Consider the following 25,905-nt stretch of genomic DNA (forward strand, 5'->3'; position numbering starts at 1 on the left):
TCTGTCCGTCTGTCCGCTCGCCCATCAATTCATCAATCCATCCATTCATCTATCCATCATCCATCTATCTATATATATATATAGATAGATGGATAGATTGAGGGATTGATAGATAGATACAGTAGATATCTATCTATCTATCTATCTATCTATCTATCTATCCATCTATCCATCCATCCATCCATCCATATATATATATATATATATATATATATATATATATATATATATATATATATATATATCTACTGTATCTATCTATTAATCAATCTATCTATCTATCCATCTATCTATCTATCTATCTATATATCCATCCATCCATCCATCCATTTATATCTATCTATCTATTCATAAAGTTGATTGTGATATACAGTGATAGGCGACCTCAACCATAATATAGTAAATGAGGAAAAGAAAGTATGTTAAAGAAATATAATGACAAGAATAGTAGCAATTACAAAACAGGTTAAACAGCCTGTAAAAACACACAGTTTGATGTCCACGGGGTCATGTGGCAGCGAGGAGGATGCTGCTCGTCTGGCCGAGCTGAGAGAAATGAGCTCGGGCAGCACATGGATAACGACCCTGCAGTCTGGCTCAGCACCCACACTTGACTCAGAAAATAAGTAAATAAATGTAAACCACCCAACCTTTCCTCGGCAGGGTTAATGGACGCATAGATTTTTTTCTTTTTTGCTGCCAATTTATCTCATTCTTATTGGCATTACCCTTTTGCCTTGATGCTTCAGCAGGGAGGGGGGGAGGCCGAGTGAAACACAAGACAGTAATGAGATTTCGCAGACGTTGCACGATGTAGAATTTCTGATGATCATATTACATTTTGTCGATAACCAACAGAACGTATTAAATCAGGCCTTCTCGGTGAAGCACTGGATAGAGTGGCGTGATTACATGACCCACTTTTTATGTGCTTTGTTAAAGTGGAGATATACGCATTTTGCCATTTTCTTCTCCAATAAACACACGTGATTAGATTGTTAGCATCACTCAATAATATCATCTCATAAATGAAGATACTATGGTAAAGACAGAGAGGAATATGACAGAAACAGCTGAATCAAGGGGACATTTAAAGGTGCCTTCATATATTTCTTCTTGTGTTTTTGGTTTTTAAATTCCCTATGACAATTGATAAGAGCAAAGTTCCTTCTGAGGTTTCTAAAAGAATGTTATTTAGGGAAACGCAAGGCAAACGCAATATTGCCTGTTATTTAACCTAATTATGCAAGGCATGTTCATCTTATTTTACTATTTGTATTCTCCATAAATAGCAATAAAAAAACAGCTTTAGCTTGTTACAGAGTTGCGACTTGTTGGATGTCTTCATTTGAGGAAATTACATTTTTTTATTTTTTTATTTAAATAAAGCTTCTGAGACTGACTGAGATTAAAATACCAACAAACATTCAAAAATTTAGACCAGCCTGAGACATGAGTTGTATTGAATTCACCTCAAGATATTATAAGCACTTTACTTTTTGCTTTTGTCTCTGTACATACACTATTAGTCAAGTACAAGTCTTGTCTGAAGAACTTTAAATGGGCAGAAGATGAACATTTAAAGATGCACTTTTAAAAATGCAAATGCTTATACAAACTAATCCAAATTTGAAAAATGTCTTTATTAAATAAGGGATTTGAATTCCCTCCATACAGTAAACTACCCAACCTCTGGTTCCTTAATGAGCCCCGGAGGTTCCACAGACATCCAATAACTCCCGCTATCTGTCACCTAGCAGACACACTGAAATAAGCAAGTAATATCTAGTGGCTTTTTACAGCCACATGACTGTAGTAATTCTGGAGTGCCGTGTATTGTTGAGTGGAGTGTTGTTCTGCTCATATTGCTCCCTGCTCCAATTTGACAAAGCCACTTAGGCTCCTCCATGTTCACAGTCATATCCACTTGGCCTGGAGTGGATTTAAAGCCACTGGAAATTAAGTGTGCAGGATGACATCATCAAGTGCTTCCGTGTGTGTGTGTGTGTGTGTGTGTGTGTGTGTGTAACATGGTGAAACCTTTGGATTTTTATCGAGCCCAGGCTCTTAAGGTGTATAAATTCGGTGGCCAACTCCATGACATCATGACGAATGAGTTAATCATATCAAAGTTTCATTGGATGAGTCACATGGGTGCTGAAAACCTGCTGGAATTCTCTCTCTGAAGGTAGTACAGGGTGTTAGATTTGGTCCAGATAAAAAAAAGGATCACCCTGCTCAATTAGAAGCAAGCTCACAGCAAAGGAAAGACATTAAAGTATGAGAGATAGTGGTGCGTGCTCAGTGCTAACTGAGATAAGAGCCATATCAATGCAAATCAAACCAGCTATTAGGCTAACTGAAATAAAACCATGCCAATCTCTAGGTATGGTGAAGGGTATGTGATGATGTGGGGGTATGGTGAAGGGGATGTGATGATGTGGGGGTATGGTGAAGGGTATGTGATGATGTGGGGGTATGGTGAAGGGTATGTGATGATGTGGGGGTATGGTGAAGGGTATGTGATGATGTGGGGTATGGTGAAGGGTATATGATGATGTGGGGGTATGGTGAAGGGTATGTGATGATGTGGGGGTATGGTGAAGGGTATATGATGATGTGGGGTATGGTGAAGGGTATGTGATGATGTGGGGGTATGGTGAAGGGGATGTGATGATGGTGGGGTATGGTGAAGGGTATGTGATGATGGTGGGGTATGGTGAAGGGGATGTGATGATGATGTGGGGGCCAAGGGAACTTTATCAGGATGCATAGTATCCTGGATCCATGAAATAACTGGCCTTTAAAAATAAAAATCTGCCTTCCTCTATGGGAATTTAACATAGGGGTATGTATAATTATGGCCCCTGTATTTTAAGGAAGAACATTTATTTATTTACAATACATTATTAATTCACAAAAAAATTGGTGTCCTTAAAAGGTCGGATTTTTTCTCATTTTTTTTAAATTAAGGCATTAAGATCAATTTCCAAAAGATGATTTTTTTATTCCTCTTTTTAGTCAACTTGACCTTGGGTATGAATACTTATGAGCAGCACTGTATATGTATGTTTATGATTGATTATTTATGATTTAATTAATGTCATTTATATTCCACAATGCATAAGTGTTTACAGTAATAAATACATCTAACTGCATATTCATGCAACATGAATTAGCTGGGTAATAGTAAAGTATCCAGACCGCCTTGCAGATAGCAGGCTGCTGAAACAACAGCAGCAACACAAAGGACTGTGAGATGTCAGGTGACCTGTCCTCGGTTGCTGCTGTCAGACTGCCGTTGGTCTCCAAACACATTAGTTTATGTAGCCACCATGAGGCCAATTCACTCTTGATTGGAAAGTGAATGTATTGCACTGCATTACATCATATAACAATGGTGGGGTTATTGCTGGGTTGGGTTAACATAATTAAACACGGGCCTCTTTTATAGCTAGCAACAAGACTTGGCTTTAGGGTTAAGGTAAGAATAAGCTTTAGGTTTGCTTTAGGGGAAAGGTAGTCTATATCCACGATGTTCCACTTCCAGAATTGGTCTTGCAAGTATAGAAATGTGAGTAATACTTTTATTTACCTCAACCACAGAGAGAGCCATGCGTTTGTCAATTCAATTTGACAGATTACAGTACATAGCATTAAAATTATTACAATAAACCAAGACTAGCTTTCACGAACTGCCATGAGACTGGGCTGAGACTAGTGATAACAGCAGCTCGAGTTTATGGATAGACTATAAAGTGATATAGAAGTGCTTATTTGTCACAGCAGTAGTACAATGTTCAGTGTTAGTAGTGTTTGCGTTATGACAGCATCCATCTTCATACACAGTTTGTGGCTTCACCATTATTGCAAATAGAATAATCTAGATACCAAAACAATTCATGGATCAACCTTTGGGCCTGTGGAGATGGAAAAAGCCAGCGCCTGTCTCATATCCACAGTGTGTCCAACAGAATTCACATTTTCAACTGAAATCCGCCTCTGTACACACTGAACATATTTACTGTATTCACGTCCATTGAGATTTGATTTATTTCCCTTACAGATTGTCACAAAGTCAGAGATAGAACAATACAATAAATAGAACAGATCTCATTTGTTTCCTCCTGACAATCCAATTTTATTGGAAGGCATTTATTCTTTCATTCATTGTCTGTCTGCAGGGTATCTCAAACAAGTTTGAATGTTTTTCCATTCAATTTTGTGGTGAAATACACACTTTAGGCTGAAGAAAATAAATGCCTTAGATTTTGTGAAAAAGCTAGTTCTGGGATTTCTGTATCTTAAGCCCCTTTCACACATGCACTGCAACACAGACAACCTGATTTCACAGAATTCCATGAAATGAACACGGCCCCTTAACTCAAAATCTGTGGCAGTTTCACGGAATCGCCGTAAATTCCGTGATGGGCCCACGCAAAAATTCCGTGAAATGGTCCTTAAGTTAAGGAAAAGGTCGTGGGTGGGCTTACGTTTCCATGACATGTGGGACAACAACGGGATGGTTGGGTTTAGGAAAAGAAGAACGGGACGGGTGGGTTTAGGAAATGTGACACGCGGGACACAATCCCTGGTCTTCTGGGTGAAAGTCCTGTGTTTGACCCATCCACCCCCCCAACCAACCTCCCTATGCAGATTACGTCATTTTGGAGGAACTGAGTGAAAATGTTATTATATTTTCTTATTTTCTGTGTCTTTTTTAATGGATATATGCTGTACAGCAGCTTGGAGTTAGATGCACTAAACAAGTCAACTGGATGTATGTGGTGGATCGGGCATACCACAGCACATCTCAACTCCCAGGTCTGAGCCTCCCAGGGACATAAACAAACCCTTCACATTTTACACTTAGCAATGCCCTGACCCTGCATTACTTACTCTATCCAGCAAACATCTGCTGCTCAATGAGTCAGCTTCCTATCAGCAGCTATGGCTCGAGTCACTCTGGCATCCAGGAAAGAGTGTTAGGCAGAGATCCCCCCGTAAGCTTAGCAAGAACTGCTGATCTCATCCAGCTACGCTTTTGTTTCCAGTAACAGTCGCGATAGTGAGTTTGGTTTCTCTCTGTGACTGCAAGAGTTGTGTGTGTGTGTGTATGTGTGTGTGTGTGTGTGTTTGTGTGTTCACTTTCCATGTGAAACTCCTCCAAAGTTAGGTGAGGGTGGGAATGAAAGAAAGATAAGCTTCCACACAAGTTTGACTAAAAGTAATATTCTTGGTGTCATAACCTCACATAACAGTTTGGCTATTGTTCTGAATTATGTGTGGTTTAAAAAAAAAAAGCCTGAACCTGCTATTATTCCTTTTCTCGTATCATATTTACATGCTTAAACGATTGAATGGTGAATAGCCTTCTAAAGCTGAGTGAAAAGGTACATGCTTTGTAAAAGGTTGAAAAGCCATAGTGCTCAACAAGGAATCCAAGGAATTCAAATGCCACAAGACATCTTTTAAAGTTGTCGGAGGCAGAAGACCATTCGAACAGAAGCTTTTCCAAAATGTGCTGTTTGGAAGGTACACACAATGAAAGACAAAACTAATCAAAATCAAAAGGGAGAAGAGTCAGATAATCAGCCTTGCAGGAGCTGGAAAGGTACTCTGAGTTTACATGGAGGATTTAGTTCCATATATGAAGCCTGCATACAGATGTAGACGTTGCACAAGTCCATTTTTAGACACAGTAATGTATGTGCTGAGAGGTTGTGCTTGGCTACGACAGCCCAAATAGGAATTGTTTACAAAAGCTTTGCAGTACTGATTCAAGGCAGACGTACGTCTATCCCTCTTGCCACTGTATTTCAAAGAAACAACCCAAACAGCAACAAACTGGAAAGATTTGTAAAGCATCAAATAGCTGAAAAGCCCTGCCAAGCTTACAAAAGCTTTAATATATTTGGTCTCTGGCAGACGTGTTTAACTCAAATGTCACTACAGCAAACTATCGACCCAGCTGAATTTATGTTACGTCAGATGACAAAGACTCTTATTATGTGGAGCCTTGTTTGACAGTGAAGCTGTGTTTTTTTGTTGAACCATGGAGACTTAAGGTACATCTTGGCTAAAGAAACCTGTAACCACAACACTGTTGCACACATTTTCACCCTCAGCGGCAAATAATCATGCCTTGATAAACACTGACTGAACGCCAGCCAAAGTTAAAACCATTAAAGTGGACCTATGACATAGCATTTTCAGGTTCATACATGTATTTTGTGATTCTACTGGAACATGTTTACATGTTTAAAAGTTAAAAAAAACACTTTATTTTTTTTCATACCGCCCATGGCTGCTGCACCTGTTTTCACCCTCTGTATGAGACGCTCTGTAGGAACGCCTGTCTCTTTAAGCCCCCCTCCCAAAAAAGCCCAGTCTGCTCTGATTGGCCAGCAGTCCGCATCTTCCGCATCAGTCCGCATCTTCATCATCTTCATCATCATCATTCTAACAAAGGCTTCTAAACCAAATACTACACAATCAGACATGTCCCAGCAGTAATGTGACCCGAAATTGGGAAGAAATGACCAGCATTGGCTGGCAAGATTACAGCTATCTGGCGTTAGCATGAAGCTACAGTAGTTAGCAGAGGACACTAATAGAATATAACAGTATTTTCTACCGTCAAAAATCGCAGATAAAGGCTTTTAAACCAAATACTACATAACCAGAAATGTTTCAGGAGTAATGTGACCTGGAATTTGGGAGAATTTAACAACATTGGCAGCCAAGATGACATCTTTTACTGCCGTTAGCATGCAGCTACATGCCACAATGTTAACATTGCAGTGGCTTAATTAAAGAAAACACTCCAGTCCTGCCTACCTGGAGCAGACGACCAATCATAGAAGGCCGGCTTAGAGTTGCGTAACACTGAGCCAAAAGAAGAAAAAACTGTTGAAACTGGAGTATTCAGAACATTTGGAGATCTGAATGTTTTAGCTCACGCGGATTTCTCTGAAATATGTTTACCTCATTATTTTGAAGTTTTGGCCACGTTTAACATGAAAATCCGACATTATAACATTATAGATATGACAGACTGTACGGAAAATGGCCACCTAGTCATGACCCCGGTCATCACATACTGTAGGTTAGGCAGTGTTGAATTACTTGACACAAATCACAGCTGTAGTAAATTCTTAATGCTTTGTTGCTGCAATTTGGAACAAATTACTGTGCGTTGTTGCTGAATTCATTCAAAAATGAATCCAGAATCAAAAATGATACTGATAAATACTATTGAATGTGAAGGGAATCTTTTTGAGCTTGTTCATTAGATGTATTGACCAAAGTACTTGATAAGCCAAGCCAGTCTCACGGCAGTTCGTGAAAATGTTCACGTAATTTAATCTATTGATTCGTGTGCACAGACACGTTTATCTCGTTTTTTTCGTGATGATCAGCACGTTTTTTAAACTAATGTATTTCAATAGGAAGCATCTTTGGTTATCACAGCACGATTCTTTCTGCCAGTTGGCTGCAGCAGAGAAGCTGGATACAGTTTTGCTATTATTGGTATTTTTAACCCTATAACCGCTGTTTTAATCAATATTTATTCACGAGACCTTATCATGGTTCATATTTCTTTTAATGTTATTATTTCGGTCTTATTACCAGGGAAGCTGGATTGCTTTGTTGTTTATTGATATTTCAATACCTAACAACAATAACATAACAATAACAGATATTTTCTAACATAGTTCTGTTAGGAATGTGGGAGGTACAGATTCAGTTATTAGCAATTATCAAAGCTATTTCATCAATATTAATAAAGTTATGAACATTGATATATTGACAAATAATAAACGGGGCACCACCCAGGGGCCAATAACCGAACTGTGAATACAGTCTCAAAAGGTGGTGTTCTCTTAAAAATACAGATATTAATTGGCTTAATTAATTAATCTCATATCCATGAAGTGAACAGTGAAGGAGTGAATCCGAGCACTGACCTGCACAAACATTTGTTATTACGTAACACATATACAATTTATTTAACTTCAGCAATATCGATTGATAATCAATAATTCTTCAATCAGTAAACATCTGTTAACCTACAACTGTAACACAAAGGAAATGCAGCATGCAGCGTGTGTGTGTGTGTGTGTGTGTGTGTGTGTGTAAGGAGGAGGGGTAGGAGAGAGAGAGAGTAGAGTTCAGGATGGCGGTAAAACCGCAACATTTGGGACTCAGCATATGTTACAAGACAAAGGGGCACAAAATGGCTGCTGTAGCCCCAAGATGGTGTGTAGTGAGACTGAGTTGCATTAATACGTGCTCTAAATAATCAATATTTTCCTCCTGGCAGGCAGAATAACCAATCTTTTGTCTCACTCAGGGCGCCGATGCAACATTAATTCGAAGATCTGAACTTTTGGATCACTAAAAGAAAGTTTATTAGTCTCGCCTACGGTAAACTTACATCTCCACGGCGGGAGAATACACAACTCATGCAGTGTATTAAGCATACATAACAATCAGCAGGTACCGTGATCAAAGCACATCAATAAAACAACAGGAGGTGGCTGTCCAAATCACATTAATACACTAAGACTACAAAACAACAACCATATCATATTTCTGCCCAGAACTAAACCCTCCTTACTATTAGTTTGTTTGTCTGTCAGTTCTTTCGACGGATCCTCCGCGGTGAAACAAAAGACGGTCTGTTATCACTTGTCAGACAAGAGAAACTGGTCCTTCGAAGGCAGCAAAGTAAAAAGACAGCTGAGTCGACTTGAGAAAAAGAGCGGTGTTCGGAGTTATCCTTTTTCTCTGTTTCTTCTTCTGCAGATTAGGTGAGACACTGGTGGTAGAGTGGATCGGCAGGATCCAAATATGTCACGATAGACACAAAAACAGTTCACTCAACCAACGAGATAAAACTATGTATTCCAGTGTAAACGTTAAACTGGTGGCGTACCTTTCTTTAAGCAACAAGTCGCATTGGAAAGATGAAGGGGGAATACCCTGCGTTAAGTTTTATTCTGCTGTGTCATGTGACCAGGAACCCCTTGGGCATTGGGCGGCCAAGGGGGGTTTTGGGATCAACTTTGCGTCGAAGTGTGAGCTTTCAGGCCTGGGTTTTTCCAGGTATGCCCCGTTCCGTTGTTTGAAAGGAACCACGTGGCTCTAGTTGTCCTGTGTTAAAAAGGGCCTTCCTGTTCAACTGTTCAGGTCCAAACAGTTCCTCCTCTGAATAAGGAAAGAGACTCAGTGATGATATAACCGTTCCAGTTTCATGTCCATCCAAGCTTTGTAACTGATCCAACTGTCAGTCAGTTGACAGAAAATGAGCAGGACTTTGACCTCCCGAACCTTGGATACCCAAAATAACTCGCCCACTTTGCCACCATTGTCTCCCACACCCACCACACAACCACAACTTAGATGAAGAGCAGCAACAGTTCAAGACAATGATACTGTATATGCAGTACGTAGGAAAATGTACACCAATACTAATAAAGTGGAAAACAATATATTTATTCTTGCTCTTTCCTTCTCAATGAACTTGCTTTTTCTGACATTTTGCTGATTCGGGAGGGAGAGTCACAAAGGAAAAATTGTAAATGAAATTCCATATGTCAGACATTTTAAGTCACACTGGATATAATGAACACAATCATGTTTTACCACAAAGGTGTGTAGATGGGCATCATTAAGAGGTTCTGTGTGGAAAATAGAGTGATACAAGTACAAAAATAAGACTTGTGGTATAACAAAACTTTTAAATGGACACTAAATTAAATGGTTCCCGGGTGGAAGTTGCTGAGGTAGTTAAACAACTCCACAGTGGCAAAGCCCCAGGGATTGATGAGATCCGTCCAGAAATGCTTAAAGCTCTGGGTGTGGAGGGGTTGTCTTGGTTGACACGCCTCTTCAACATTGCGTGGAAGTCTGGGACGGTGCCTAAGGAGTGGCAGACCTGGGTGGTGGTTCCCCTTTTCAAAAAGGGGGACCAGAGGGTGTGTGCCAATTATAGGGGTATCACACTTCTCAGCCTCCCTGGTAAAGTCTTCTCCAAGGTGCTGGAAAGGAGAGTTCGGTCGATAGTCGAACCTCAGGTTGAAGAGGAACAATGCGGATTCCGTCCTGGTCGTGGAACAATGGACCAGATCTTTACTCTCGCAAGGATCCTGGAGGGAGCCTGGGAGTATGACCAACCGGTCTACATGTGCTTTGTGGATCTGGAGAAGGCCTATGACCGGGTCCCCCGGGAGATACTGTGGGAGGTGCTGCGGGAGTATGGGGTGAGGGGGTCCCTTCTCAGGGCCATCCAATCTCTGTACGACCAAAGCGAGAGCTGTGTTCCAGTTCTCGGCAGTAAGTCGGACTCGTTTCAGGTGAGAGTTGGCCTCCGCCAGGGCTGCGCTTTGTCACCAATCCTGTTTGTAGTATTTATGGACAGGATATCGAGGCGTAGTCGGGGTGGAGAGGGGTTGCAGTTCGGTGGGCTGGGAATCTCATCGCTGCTCTTTGCAGATTATGTGGTCCTGATGGCATCATCGGTCTGTGACCTTCAGCACTCACTGGATCGGTTCGCAGCCGAGTGTGAAGCGGCTGGGATGAGGATCAGCACCTCTAAATCGGAGGCCATGGTTCTCAGCAGGAAACCGATGGAGTGCCTTCTCCAGGTAGGGAATGAGTCCTTACCCCAAGTGAAGGAGTTCAAGTACCTTGGAGTCTTGTTCGCGAGTGAGGGAACAATGGAGCGGGAGATTGGTCGGAGAATCGGCGCAGCGGGTGCGGTATTACATTCAATTTATCGCACCGTTGTGACGAAAAGAGAGCTGAGCCAGAAGGCAAAGCTCTCGATCTACCGGTCAGTTTTCATTCCTACCCTCACCTATGGTCATGAAGGCTGGGTCATGACCGAAAGAACGAGATCCAGGGTACAAGCGGCCGAAATGGGTTTCCTCAGGAGGGTGGCTGGTGTCTCCCTTAGAGATAGGGTGAGAAGCTCAGTCATCCGTGAGGAGCTCGGAGTAGAGCCGCTGCTCCTTTGCGTCGAAAGGAGCCAGTTGAGGTGGTTCGGGCATCTGGTAAGGATGCCCCCTGGGCGCCTCCCCAGGGAGGTGTTCCAGGCACGTCCAGCTGGGAGGAGGCCTCGGGGAAGACCCAGGACTAGGTGGAGGGATTATATCTCCAACCTGGCCTGGGAACGCCTCGGGATCCCCCAGTCGGAGCTGGTTAATGTGGCTCGGGAAAGGGAAGTTTGGGGTCCCCTGCTGGAGCTGCTACCCCCGCGACCCGAGACCGGATAAGCGGACGAAGATGGATGGATGGATGGATAAATTAAATGGAAACCACCACAAAGCAACATCATCCAAAGAATATGCATTGTGTGCTTAAATGTTGCAAAAACAAATCAGGGATGCAACATATCAAGGTTTCATAAGGTTTCCCTGGGTCTTCTAACATATTCTGGGTTACCAGTGGAATGAAATCCTCATTGCCGTGACCCTACTCTCACTCAGGTACACAGGAAGTTTTATTATATAACCATTAACCTCTGCAGCTTCTCAATCTCCCAGCATTCAACAGCGATGTAAAACACCAGAGGCAGAGCGAGTCTGGGTCACTGAGTCTCTTTCCACGTATACCACACAGTTACTGTAAGCATGACTAAATCCCTACCAGAGAGATACCAACAGTGAGTCCCCTCGGTCCGTCTTCATAGGAACAATTCCCAAAAGCCTCGTTCTCCTCGCTGGGCCTCAGACATGTGTAATTAGGTATAAAATACAGCTGTGTGGAGGGTGGGGTGGAACCAGGCCACTGTAACACCGAGGGGAGCCAGGGCTCAGGGCCGTAGAGCCTTGAGCTGCCAGTGCACAGAGACAATTAGGTCCAAATGAAAAATTGATTTCCACTCATACTGAATGGATGTTAAAACAAAGCACGTAATAAATACCATCTGGTGACAGGCCGGAGTGCTGGCCACAGCAGACAAAGCCCCTTGTTAGCCTCGGCAGCGCCAGCGTATCGATCGCTCGCAGTGACAAAGGCGACTCTAAACAGGGCCTAGAAGATATATAATTCAATAAACATATCAGAAGGCCTCAGATTGTATGTGGCAACATGGGCATATGGGTGCCACCTTTAATATGTTCCTGTTGGTTGGTCTGTTGGTAGATTGCCGACGATTGATGGGAGTGAACACCAAGTGTTATGCACCAAGGTGTTGTTTAAGGCAGGATTGCATATATAAAGTCATGCCATGACTTGCTGAGATGCAGCAGAAATTTAAAAGTGCTTACTCTTATGGGCTGCTAAACATGTTAGAAGTCAAAAATTAGGTCACAACACCATTTCACTAAGGTTTAACCCCTGAAAACCTATTTTTCTCCTACCCTTCCCAAGCTTTAAGGCAGAAAAATAATTTCTTCTTCGGTATCTTACATTGTACATTTTGAATCAACTTAATCCAGCTCCTCATTAAGGCTTTCTGAGATTGACATGAAGTAAATCATTTAATTCAACTCATCGCAACGCATCATTTGATCAAAATGAAATATTTGCAATCTGCTCTATAATTTACGTAAATGTAATTTCTGTAGTGGGTTTGAACAAAGTTTATCTGCATAGCATGAGTTTGTAATGACTAACCCACTGGTATGTCAATGGGTTTAAAGAGCTTGAAGACATTGGCCCTGGCTCACCTACAGTAAATGAAGTGCAGTCATTATTTATGTTATTAATTCCACCATCTTCAGAACTTGCCATTTTCAGCGTGTAGCTTGCTAGCTTGAAGTTTGTTGTTGTTTCCCGAAGCTAATGGAGTTTGAGAACGGCAACACACGAGAGCGGAAGGTGAGGGAAATGTACTTCTGTAGATCCAGATTACCTGAGCTCAAAATGAGTAAAGCCAATCAGGTAACCACCTGTATAGGTGGATCGGGGCTTTTTTTTTTTTAACCATAACTACATTCTTGCCATAACCTTAACCACACTAATCCATGTGAATATTGCTGAAATAAATCTTTAAAAAAATAGTTATATACACCTTTTTTTGCAGATTTGTAGGGTTTCCCAATGAAAGAGCTTGACTTTTACTGCTGGGACATCACTTTTTTATCCTTTGGTGTTAAAGAGCCCCTATTTGACTCCTTTTCAGCATCATGTTTGTACTCTTGGGGTCTACTAGAATAGGGTTACATGCTTTGACGTTGAAAAAACATATTTTGTTTCCCATACTGCCCATTGCTTCACCCCTCTGCCTGAAACGCTAGCTGTGTTGGAAACCATTCCCTATCACGGAAATAGTGCACTATATAGTGTGTTCACCATTCTGTAGTTGTGTCGGATTCTCAGTGGTTAATTTCATTCACCATTGGTCCACTATAAAATACCCACAATGCACAGCTAATTTGAGTGTACATACGATGTACCCTACATTTTACTCCTGACCACAATGCAACGCGGACGCGTTTTCCCCGGAAGAGAAGAAGCACCGGCGAAAACTGAAAAGGAAAAATGGAGCGGGCTTTAGTTTATAAAGATTGGAAATGTATCATGCAACATATATACAACATTTTACACTCCTCCTGAGGGCTCTGTTTGTTTCAGGGACGTATTAGAAGTATTTTAGTTTGGGCTTGATGACATGATGCTGGGCGCGCCTGCCTCCGTCACACAACTAACCGGAGCATCTCCTGACAACGATGATCTCAGTGAGTGTCCAGAATCTGGTTTGGTCGTTCCCTATATAGTTCATGATTTAATAAACACTATATAGGGAATAGTGAGAGGGTGAATGACGGAACGGTTTCGAATACAGCTACTGTCTGAGCTCTTGGTCAACCGAATTCAAACAAGCCACTGGGCGGGCTGTGCTTGTTCAAGCAGCACCAATGGGCAGCACAAACCAAAAACTGGGATGGCTTTCTCAATCACGTATTAAGGAATATCAAACAGGAATGTGGACGAGCCGTTTTTAGGAAGTTAATAAAAAGTGCTGTCTGTGGGAGAGAAAGCTCCATTTGGAGTGTTTGTTTCTACTTTATAAATCTATCACATGCACAAACAACTATATAACACACTAAAACATGGGAAAAATCCAAAAAAGCATAATAGGGGCTCTTTAAAAAAACTTTATTCAGAATAAATATAGACCAGCCACATGTACATAAGATCATAACAGGTGTTTTTTAAGATATGTAGGCTACAGACGTGTCTGATGTAGACTGAATGTCTGTGTGAACCCAGGTTAATAAAGCTAAAAAAGAAAATCACCTGCTGTCTTCAGGTTTTCTCTTAGGAAGATCAAGGACCTGCAGTTGGCGACTAGTGCATCATACATTTTCTAACACAAAAAATAAAGTTATACAGAGCCATATTTTCTTTGAAATTCCTGCAGACATCAATGTGTGAAGAATAAAGTAAAAAGTAAAGAGAGCTGTTTAACAATCTGTGCAAATAGGTACATGTTCATAAAGTAGTCCCTTGGTAATATTGGATAAAAAAATAAAAGATAAAAGGGTTTAATGTAAAGTAAAAGCTGTTCTTCTGAAGCTGTTTACCAGCTGACATTTCTGTGTTAAATGTTTCACTTCAAAAAGCCCTTGTCTTTGTGGCAACACTGTAAGAGGGTCTTCTTTTAAGAATCATTCTCCACTGAATCTGAGGAGGGATTTCTCCCTTGAAGCAATGCAGAAGAGTGTGATAGCATCACTGATCTTTGAGGGCTTTGTATTCACGTAGTAAATCAAGAGTGAGCATAGATCTTCTGGAGAAAGAGAGAAACAGAGACTAACGGGAGGAAACAGAAAGGAAACGGCAGACAAAGAGAGACATGGTAGAGATATAAGGGAGAGACGCAATTAGACAATGAGAGGTGAAATTACAGAGAGAGTGGGACGTTGACACACAAATTACAAAATGGGTGATTGTTTCTTTCAAGGAGCCTTTGAAAAATATTGGCACACTTCAATTTGTGGCCAAGTTTGAGGCAAAGCATTTAAAAAGCCTGCGTGACCACCAAAGAGAGATTCAGTGACAAAGTTCTGAAACATTCACAATTCAGGAATTAAATATAATTTCTATGCAAATAGGAAAAAGTGAGTACTGAAATCATTCAAACATTTGTCTCGAGATGAGTGCATTTACTGCCACAATAATAAGTGAAGCAGATAAACAAAATGACAACAAAACATTAGAGAAAAAAGTCATTTATACAGATGAGATTAAATCCCTAAAGAGTCACCTCATAACAAACAGAGAACAGAAAGCACTAACTGCAGCACATCCATGCGTCTAATTAATGACTTTGTTTGCTTTACTTTAATCTGCTCCACATTGCAACTACAGACTTAATCAAGTTTGCCATTTTAGGGGAGACCCTTTGATCAAACCTTTTAAAATTCTGTCAAATTTGTGTTTGTTGGATTTGTAGTTCTGCTTTCATTTATTAATATCTGTAAAGCAAACAGCCCCTACACCAACTATTTTATGTATTTGACACAGGAAATATGCAAAAGAATCCATGTTCTGTTTGTTTACTGACATGCTGTATTAAAAATGAATCTAGGTTTCCTGAGCCAAAGAACCAAGCAGTTTTTTCTGGCTACTATCTGACCAACTTGGGAACTTGTCTCTTAAAAATAAGAACCATCTGAATCAAATTGTGAAGTGGTCCAGGAAGCTGATGGGAACAGCTCAACCCAGAATTCCTGTATTCTAAACAGTCGCTCTTAATACTACGTCACCGGACTTCCTCCTTTGCTCCCGTCGTATTTACTACGCTTACTAAAGGTCACTGCCATATTAGACGTAAAAATGAGTCGTAATTATTTTCTTGTACAAACGACATGTGAGGTTTGTGGACAGTCTCAGAATTTCAGATAATCAGTAAGTTCTTTACAGTATTTACTAACTTTTGCCTTTCCTAAACAATTGTACATTTTAACTGCACTGATTTTTAAAAAGCCACTGCAAAAAGTATTTTGTTTTCTGCAATAATCACCAAAACTTGGAACTTGGAAAACATGGAATATTAGGAGAAATAAGTCAGTATCAACAGTTGGAGTCTATAATGGCCAATTATATCAGCTCATTTCATCCCTTTTAAAAGCATCAGATGGTTACATTGTTCCATTTGTGATTGAGCCAGTGGAACTGGAGATACTCATGGTTCCAGGAAAAGGAGAAAAATACACTCATATCATTTAATATGTGTGACATTTCCAAATATTGAGAATATTTTGATTGCCATTGTCAGTGCATTATGTTGCAGTGAGAGTGTTAACAGTGCTGATTCCACTGATTGTCTAAATAAAGACACCTGACGTAATGCTCACATGGAATGTTGAGGGTGTGTAAATAACCCAATAAATCAGATCAGCTACCTCCCAAAAATATTTGGTCATGGGTATTTAATAAAATACACATTGTATTAATCCATCTAGGAAGAATGTGGGTGTAGTCGGCTGGAGGATGACATCAATTTGCATGATTCTGGCTTTATGTGGCAAACATAACTCTTCCCGGCTGTATAGACGGTATTCTCACTCAATAGGCACTTGCTCATCTTACTTTAATTGTTCATCTTTACTGTTAGACTTTTTCCAAATGTGCACCTTAAACGAAATCTGCTGCATGTATGGCATAATTTTGTGTAAACTGAATGTGAATGGACAAAAATGGTCAATCACAACACCACTTCAAAAGCTCCAGATGATTTGGATCACCTAATGATGAAGGGCCTGCAGCTGTGAGTTGGTGGGTGGAGTTAAACATGTGAATAAAGGCTCCTGCGGTGGAGACATTGGAGTAAACAATGTAGAAGGCTTAGGAGGCTGAAATGTTGGAGCAGTTTTCAGCAGTCCCCTTTGCAACAAGTACCTCAAAAGCACTTGGGTGTGGGAAGGCGGGAAGATGTGTATGCATTAAATAATGTTCTCTCTAGTTACTCAGAGTTACCAGCGCTTCTTGGTGATCAACACAAGTCCAGTCAGAGCACTGAGGAAATCCTGCAAAACAAACACTCCAACAGTGCACAGAAATGATAAATCCTGCAGTGCAATTGACTTACTCTTGAAACTGAAAACATTTGGCTGTTTTTTAACTATTTTGGTTGTTTTTCAAGCAGTTTTTGTGTTTAGTAATAAAACTAAAAGATGTTACTGACTACAAAACGGTTACAGTATACATGGTATGTTGTGAATGTGTGGAGATTGGCCTGGGCTGATGATCACCAGAGGCCTGTACTACGAATCCAGATCAACATGTCCTGGATGTATTTCAGTTCCCCGTCTTCACCTAACCTAATAACCACGGTCCTGCATAAGCTGTGTCACAATGGTGGTTAACAACCAGTTCAATCAACCCAGGGTTTTCCAATCCAGCGACACACGTGTTCACATAAAAGAGGCGGTGTTTAGCCGCATATTTTATATAAGAAGAACAAATTATAATTCTACATAAATATGAAGAACACAGACACGGTTTTACAGGCAAAACGCAATACAGTTGCTGCTTCCTAAAACAGGAAGGAAAGTTGGCAAAAAAATAGCCAACGCTGTTATGCATAAATCACAACACTTAGTAATATCACTTCCCCATCAGTCAGACACAAGATCTGACCATAATTACACTTGTGCTTTCCATAAACTGTCATTGCTTTAGCCTATTATTTCAGTTGCAACCTGGGGGTGGTAAGCGATCGTGAGAGCAAATAAAAAATATAAAAACATAATTCAAACCAATGTGAAGCATTGGCAACACACGGCTCAAGATGCCGACAAATAGCCTATAGGTAATTCCCTCCACTGAAAATCTCCGGTTTGGTGTCATCATTTTGTTAGTCCAAAACAAAATAAGTTTATTATACTAACTTCCACAATATTGCACTATGAAGTATAATGTAAACTTTATCAGAATGGTATATGGAATGGAGACATAATTTGATACTGTAATACAATAACATACTTCAATTTCATAGCCTTTTTTCTACTTGACAGCATCCTTATGTCCTTATCTACAGTGGCCGACAGAGGCAACTCACTGCAAATAGACAACAGCTTGATGTTCGACCCCACAGAGAGAGAGAGAGAGACAGAGAGAGAGAGCAGATGAGAGGTTTGTTTTGGAAACGGAAAGTATAGTAAAGAGGCGACATAAAAATGTGCATATTACGTTTGGACCTAGTCTTTTACAGTATTATAAAAGAGCAACAGGTTTACGTAGCTACCGTGTTAGAGACTGACTTCTATAAGAGCTTGCTAGCTAACACTAGTTAGCCCATATACTGAAAAGTAGAACACTTATTAAAAATCTAACTAAAAAATTAGGAAAACAAATTATCCACTCTCTCTGACGTAACCTCGCCTTCTGTTGTGTAAACAGGATGCAGCGTTTCTCTGTTGCATTTCTTTTTGGGGTTTGTGTGCTTTTCTTTTTGCATCGTTTCTGTATTTGCAGTGTGTTTAAATATTTGGTTGTGTTGTGTGTATTTGCAGCGTTTTTGCCAAATGCTGCACATGTGTTAATTCAATTATTTTATGTTTAACTGTCGCACAGACCCAGGCTCTTGGTGGGCGGTTGTCTGCTGGTGCCGGTTGGGCGTACTGTGGGGCATGATGGGAGAAATGTTAACATGCGCTACAGATGGAAAAACCCAACAACTTGTAGTGTGAAGCCTATTATTAGCCTGATGTATCAGTAAAGGAAAAATTTACTTTTTGCTGTGTGGTACTAAATTAAGCTGTAACTGTAATATACCTGATTCTTGAATTTAATGTAAATCCTTCTTCACCTGAGCAGTGTGTTTTTAGTTAACTTTGCTTTTATTTTAGTGCACTTTGAATGTCACTTTTGGTTTCTGGCATCTAAACCAATACATCTAATTGCTACCCAGTGACAGTCATTTGAACCAAGGTGTAACAGCATGCTGAATCATCCTGTTCTTGCCAAGAGGAAACTCTGCATGTGGCAATTTGAGTGAAATCCCATTGAGGTTGCATTTGCCCTTCTGTGAAGTGCAAGGAAATTATCAAACACGGGGGGTGCTCTTACTGCATGTGACGCAGCGCTCTGTCGGTACCCGATCTGTGCTGCCTGCACGATCTGTCATGTGCATGCGCAAAATGTTCGCACATGCACAGGATTTATGGCACTGCATGATCTGTTCCACGCTTCCGGTCATAGTTGTAGCGGTCTGCCGTTTAGCTAACAGCTTATTCGGCTAGCTGCTAGCTGACAGCTTGATTCAGTCTAAAATAACGTTAACTCAAACTAAACACTGGGAAAAGTAGGCTACAGCTAAATTAAGACTTTACAGTAATAACAATAAAGACAAGTATTGAGTGATTGTATTTTAAATGAGCACAAGTAGTAAAGTAGAACTGACGTAACAGCTGTTATATATATGATAACAGTTATTTTCAGGTTTTATTTTGAGGGTCTTTTAAAGTTATTACATGCTGTCTCAGCTAGCGGTTAGCCAAATTAGCTGTTAGCTAAACTAACGTTAGCTTCCCAGTGGAGGCTAATGGCAGCCCGCTACAACTACGACCGGAAGTGTTGAACAGATCGTGCAGTGTCGTAAATCCCATGGTAAATCCTCATAAAACAGGATTATCATCTGCGCATGTGCGAAGATCTTGCGCATGCACATGACGGATTGTGCAGGCAGCACAGATCGGGTACCGACACCCTCTGAGAAGTTAATAACAGAAAAGATCGCTGCGGCACTATGGGAAAAACAACACATTTGACAATTGTGTCTCATTATGGCTGCACTGAGATGTGTTTGAACTTGTTTTGGAACCCGGCAGCCTGTCCTCACCCAGAAAACGACCATATGGAATCAGTTCAACGACAGACAATTACATTTGTTGTTAGGCAGCGAGCTCTCTGGCTGTAGTAATTAGGATTGTTAGCCAGATCTGCACATCATCGTTGACAGGCCAATGCATGCCGGTTAGATTTGTGTCCGACTTGCTCTGTAGTCATGCACACGTGGGCAACGATAACCTTACGAGATCAATGCGGCAGCAGTTTTTAGAGCCAGGCGCTGCAGTTGCTCTGCACCGACTGCAAGACCCAGGGCATGATGGGAAAGGCCTGGCTCTCGCCTGATCTAACAGCTGATTGGTTCAGAATTGACTCAGTAATATGACTTTTTACATAAATGTTTCATTAGAGATTTAGATTGATATTTGTCTGATTTCAAGGCCTATTCTGTTAACAGAATACTGTATGTGTGGCTGATGGTTCAGATTACAGATCATCTACAGTCTGCTGTATACTAACATCAGCAACAGATCGCCTATAAAGCATTTTAACAGGCTTCTCTGTCAGAATCAAAACAATTGGAGACTGCGTACAAACTGAGTGGCTACAAACGGTCAGATAATAAATCAATATCAGATCTAACAGGAATTGAGTGATTCTTTGGCATCCTGTACAGACTGAAGGCTGCTGGAAACGGCTGGAAACCGTCCGACTTGACCGCAAGTTTTTGTCACCGCCCCCTGCTACTGAGCTCACCTTGAACGAGCCTTTTGTCAAGAGAGGAAAGCAAACAAGGAAGTGAAGTGACAAAGTATAAGAGCGCCAAATTCCGCTGAAGGATGTAGGTCAGACTTTCACTCAGGAGACAGGAGCGTGAAACCAAAAGTCAACTGTTGAAATGAACCGAGTTTTACGGACCTTAGTCCGAGACGCAATGACGTCCTTAGTTGTTTTACTGGACTGTCAATCCCTGAAGTTTGACTAACCATAAGTATTTTTGTTGCCTAAAGTTAACTAGTGTAGTTTCATTAAATAGAACGGTCAAATGATTACGGTCACATGATGAAACAGCCATCGTTTGGCAGAAAATAGAACGATTGTATGTGTAGTTTTGGGATTCTTTAGAAATCTAATCTATAATTATATTGTCATTTAGGTTGGAAGATGTGTTGAGAAAAAACACAAATGACTTCTCAAAAATGATGTTTACTTAAAGGTATTTTTTTCGGTTCCAAAGGTTGCGTAACAGAGAACCGATCAAGAGAAGTGATGTCGTTGTGGTAGGCCGTCACAAGCACCAACAGTGTCACCGCTGTGATGTATCTATTAGCGATGTATCTATTAGGAAGTTAGCGTGGTGCCATTAAAGTCAGTCTAAGTAATTTCAGGTATTGGATGTGACCAAAGGAGGAGGCATACTCCCGGGGCGATATTTGTACATCATTCAATCCTGAGCCAGAAATCAATTGAAAACAGTTCTGCTGTGCATCCCAACAGAATCCCCTTAACAGCTTGTTCCCACACACACTCCCACAGTGCACTGTTAGGAAGACCTGACAGTGTGTGGATGTTAGTTTTCATAAGAAATGGACACAGAAAGGACACTGCACTGATCAACGTTGATGGATTGTCGGGGCAACAGCTCTGGAGGCAGAATTAATCTCACAGGCTGAGTATCCAGTAGCTTGATCAAGGGTGTAACTTTGGGTTCAACATTGGGGGGGTTGAGATTGTGTTATGTATTATGTATTAAAAAAGCAACAAAAACATCCAAAAAGAATGTAAAAAAGCGACAAACCTCCAAAAGGCATGTCGGAAAAAGCGGCAAAAACTTGGGGAAAAAAACTCAAAAAAGGCAACAAAAAATCTGAAAAAGGCTACAAACATGGCAAAAATGTCAGAAATATAGATATTCACTATGTATTCACTGAGGGCTACTTTCTGAGCCAAAACAACACGTTCTCACTTCCATCGCGTCAAAAAGCGACATTTGGTCAGGTGCCTGACGGGACTCTTGGTGTCACTTTTTGACGCTCTGGGTCGGGACGACTGACATGCGGCACAAGAACGGGACAGTTAGGTTTAGGAAAAGATGGTGGGTGGGGTTACAAAATGAGCGTTTCAGAACGGGACATGAACCCCTGTCTCCTGGGTGAAAGTCCTGTGTTGTTTGACCCAGCCACCCTCCCAACCAACATCTCTACGCAGATTTCCGGTCTTTCATACTACTCTCTACCGTTGTCTCTCTTAATACTACGTCATCTTACAGTGCCGTGGTTGAGCTGCTGCTCTGCCCGGTGCGTTCCGTACAGACACTGAAGGTGATCTTTGCGTTGTAACTGACGCTGAGACACTGACCAATCATCAGTATTTGACGAGTTGGGAGTAAGAACGGGTTGGCCAAATCAAACATGATTATCAGCTGACACATTTGGGGTTTGTGGCAGAATCACAGGTTCAGTCAGCAGTGTGGTTCAGTCACTTCAACAGCATGTACTGTTTGTTAAGAGGCACTCGCTCTTATTTTAAATGTGCATGTCTAACTGTGTTTACAGAGCATGAAATATGAAAAGTTGATTCATTCCAGAAAAACTCAAAGATTTTGATTAAAATTGTCAAAATGTACTGCTCAGAGTAACCACGTTGCTATAGTAACCCCATATTAGTTACCCTAATGAAAACAGGCTGTCTGACAGTTGGATATTCAGGATGTTATTAAGAATCCCGTGAGTTTGTGTCTGGGAATAATTGATTAGATATCAGCGGTGATTCATATCTGGGATTTCCACCAATGATGATCTTTTCATACCTCTGACTATGAAACAGATGGAGATGGAGGCTTGATCCAAATCCAAAGGGGAGGTTTGCAGGCCCAAGAATCAATCAAATCAATTTAGCCAGAAAATGAATTGATTGAAGAAATATTGTTATTAATCTTGGTGCACAGAAAGATGAATTGTGCAGCACTGGCACAGCTTTGTGCTTTTCCTTTCTGTTACTTTCATAACTTAATAAAACACATGAATCCACCTCAGGAAGTTCTTCATTTACATTACTTTGGTCTGACTTCCTATTACATCACTAAAATACCTTCAATCAGAGTAAGGAATGTAGTCAGGGTATTTTTAGGACTTTGCAGGAAAGAAAAAGCTTAGTGACAACAGACAATAATATGGATAGTTCACTGGCAAACGCCATACACCATTATGGTAAATAAAATAAAAGGTTTGGTTGATGCATGTTTTAAAATGTCATATATCAAATGTTGTTGTATTCTTTTTTAAATCTCACAAACCAGACAATGAAGGTGCTATTTTGTTCACCCGTGACTTCATCTGTTTACCATATAATGTATGAAACCATGTCTGAATTTTAATGCGCATGCTAAATCAGAACCTTCATCTTCAGTCATGTGCAAATTCTTCTGTCAATGTGGATGATGTTCACGTGATGTATAATTGGCTGTTACAATTTATGTTTCAAAGCTCCATTAAATGATATTCTTTCTATTTACATTGAATGAAATGACTGTATAATGTCAGAGGGTCACTACTGTAGTGTTGAACACACACTAATTTCAGTTTTCCTTTTGGCCTCTTTTTGCTAACTTTAATTCTCAGGAACAAATTTAGATCATAAATTGTAAAGAAAGCTATTTCCATCAAAGAAGCCCAGACAAGCCAAGTGTTTTGCTATCTGCCCGGAGGGAATATTGGACTTCTCATTTATCAGGTAAACACAAACATGACTCTGATACTCATGTTGCCTTGTGTCTAGTTGGATGTGTGTACACCCAATGATGTGCTACCACGGTAACCATAATAACTAGATTAGCAGATTGCTAATCAGAGCTGTGGTCAAAAAAGCTTACCTTTAAATACATTTTCTTCTTTATCAATAGGTTTCACTCACACTTTTGAAGTTATTCTGAAGTACTGTATAATCTGAGTTAATTTTGTCTTCTGTTTCACTGTAGAATTTAGTTTAGTTCATTAATTTAGGTCACCAAAAATGTACCATACGGCCAGCTAGGGACCTTTGTTGCATCTCTCACTCCCTGATTTCCTGTCATCTCTCTTCTGTCGCTATCTGATAAAAAAAAAATGTATACATTTAATTTAGGTTTTTGCAAAGATCATTTAGGAACCATGGCATGACTTTAAAAGCAAAAAAAGAAAAAAATTCCTTTTTTTAACTTGTGCTTTACATAATCTTGTCAGAGTTGAATTCACCTTTTTTCAAATGCCATACATCATGTTTTGGGAAGAAAAGCTCCACACAGCCGTGTATGGAACAGAAAACCTCGGGGCCAAGTCACATTTTAGTCATTCCTTCAATGTGTGGCCAGCAGCTATGTATCAGATATAATGGCTCTCTGTTTTGACTCTAGTCTTACTGAGAATCGGAAGTGACATGGAAGTACAGTGTATGTAGGTAGCAAGGGTTGTTGTGACCCAGTTTGTGAATCTGTGTCATGTATCTACTGCATATCAGTCTATACTACCCTATAGCCACACCATTTAAACCAGACCTTTGAATAATGACCTCTGAACCTCTTTCGGTTTTCCTCTTGTCCTTCATAAATTGCAAGTAAACTCTGAAAGGGCGTGGGGTAACAAACCATATTCATGTATTTAAACTGCAGTAAACCAAGGTTTCAGTTTTACTAAGTAGTCAAATATGTATATAATATACAGCTATGTATGGAGGTTTGACTTGCTGTAGCCGTGGTCAGGGAGAAAGCTAATTGTATGTCAGGTTGATGGCATAACTAACCAAGATCTAGGCTATTGTAAAAAACAAAAAAAACAAAGAAAAAAACAGACCTGTTGACATTGATTATAATCAACACAGTATTTTGTGTGCAAAGCGGGGATTCTCTGTTATCAAACTCAGCATGCTTGCAAATGATGTTTTCCTGCAGAAGGAGATGGATAGAACAGAATAGAGCTGAATCAAGTAGAGTGTGCATACATACATGCACACACCACATCTCCCATGCATGCATCCATGTGAGGCGTATTGGGGGGGCTGCAGGACGGTGAGAAGGGCTGACAGCACCAGCAGAGCAGCCTGCAGCATTCTGTACATGAATTAGCTTGCCTCGCAAGTCTGCACAGGAGAACCAGTTTGCACCATTAGAGTCAGGGCAACCCCCGGAGGTGACAAGTTGATTTGTTTTAACACAATCCAAATGACGCGCTTTGTCTACGACCCACTGACAAATGCACACCTTCCCTCTCCCCACCCCCACTAATATCTTGTCAAGCACTAGTTGAGTTTTTGGAGGAAATGTTGAAAAGCATGATCTAGATGCCTTCAATTTCATCATTGGCTCATTAGGTAAGAGGTTGTATCAGGTCTGCACTGTATTGTTCAATATCCTCATTAGTCATCCAATATCACAAAGCCATTTTATTATGTACATGGATGAATGACCTGAATATAAAATGTATGTAGAGCACTGCATAATCTGCATAATACTGTTGTACTTGTCGTTATGTGCAATGAATGTATCAACATTTGTGCACCAATGTAGACCAGGGGTCTTCAACGTCTTTTAGGCCAGGGACCCCTTAGCTGAAAGAGAGGAGGGACCCCCTACTACATATATTGTATACAATTGAGTTGCATATTAAACTGGACAGAATGGATGAAAAGAAATGGTTATTATTTATGCATCAAGTTTTAATGTTAAACATATATGTGGAAGGTACAGTGACTCCTTAAGATTAACTGTATCGTACCATAGTTACCTATACAAAAGCTTATTTTCAATGTGTAAATAATCTTTTTTCACAAATAGGCCAATTTATCTTTGCTATTAACATTTTGCATTCATATTAATGTATATTTTCAGACTTATTTTAATTTTTTGAAATAAGAAACCAATCTCATGCATGTCAGGGAAGTAGTGGCATGTCAGCTCCTGCACACAGTCCTTTTTTTCTTCTCACAGCAACACCTCATCTAGAGTTTCTCAGGGACAAGCAGGCACAGGCAGACAGGCCCACGTTACACCATTACTAATAACAGAAGCTGGAATCAAGCCATGGGAAAAATAAATCTGATACACTTTTTGTGGCTTTGTTCCAACCAGCCAGCATATGTGTGAAGCAATCATTCAGATTCTCATAAAGGCCATATCTGGTT

This window comes from Sander lucioperca, chromosome 9 (genome assembly GCF_008315115.2).
Source record: "Sander lucioperca isolate FBNREF2018 chromosome 9, SLUC_FBN_1.2, whole genome shotgun sequence".
NCBI classification, from domain to species: Eukaryota; Metazoa; Chordata; class Actinopteri; order Perciformes; family Percidae; genus Sander; species Sander lucioperca.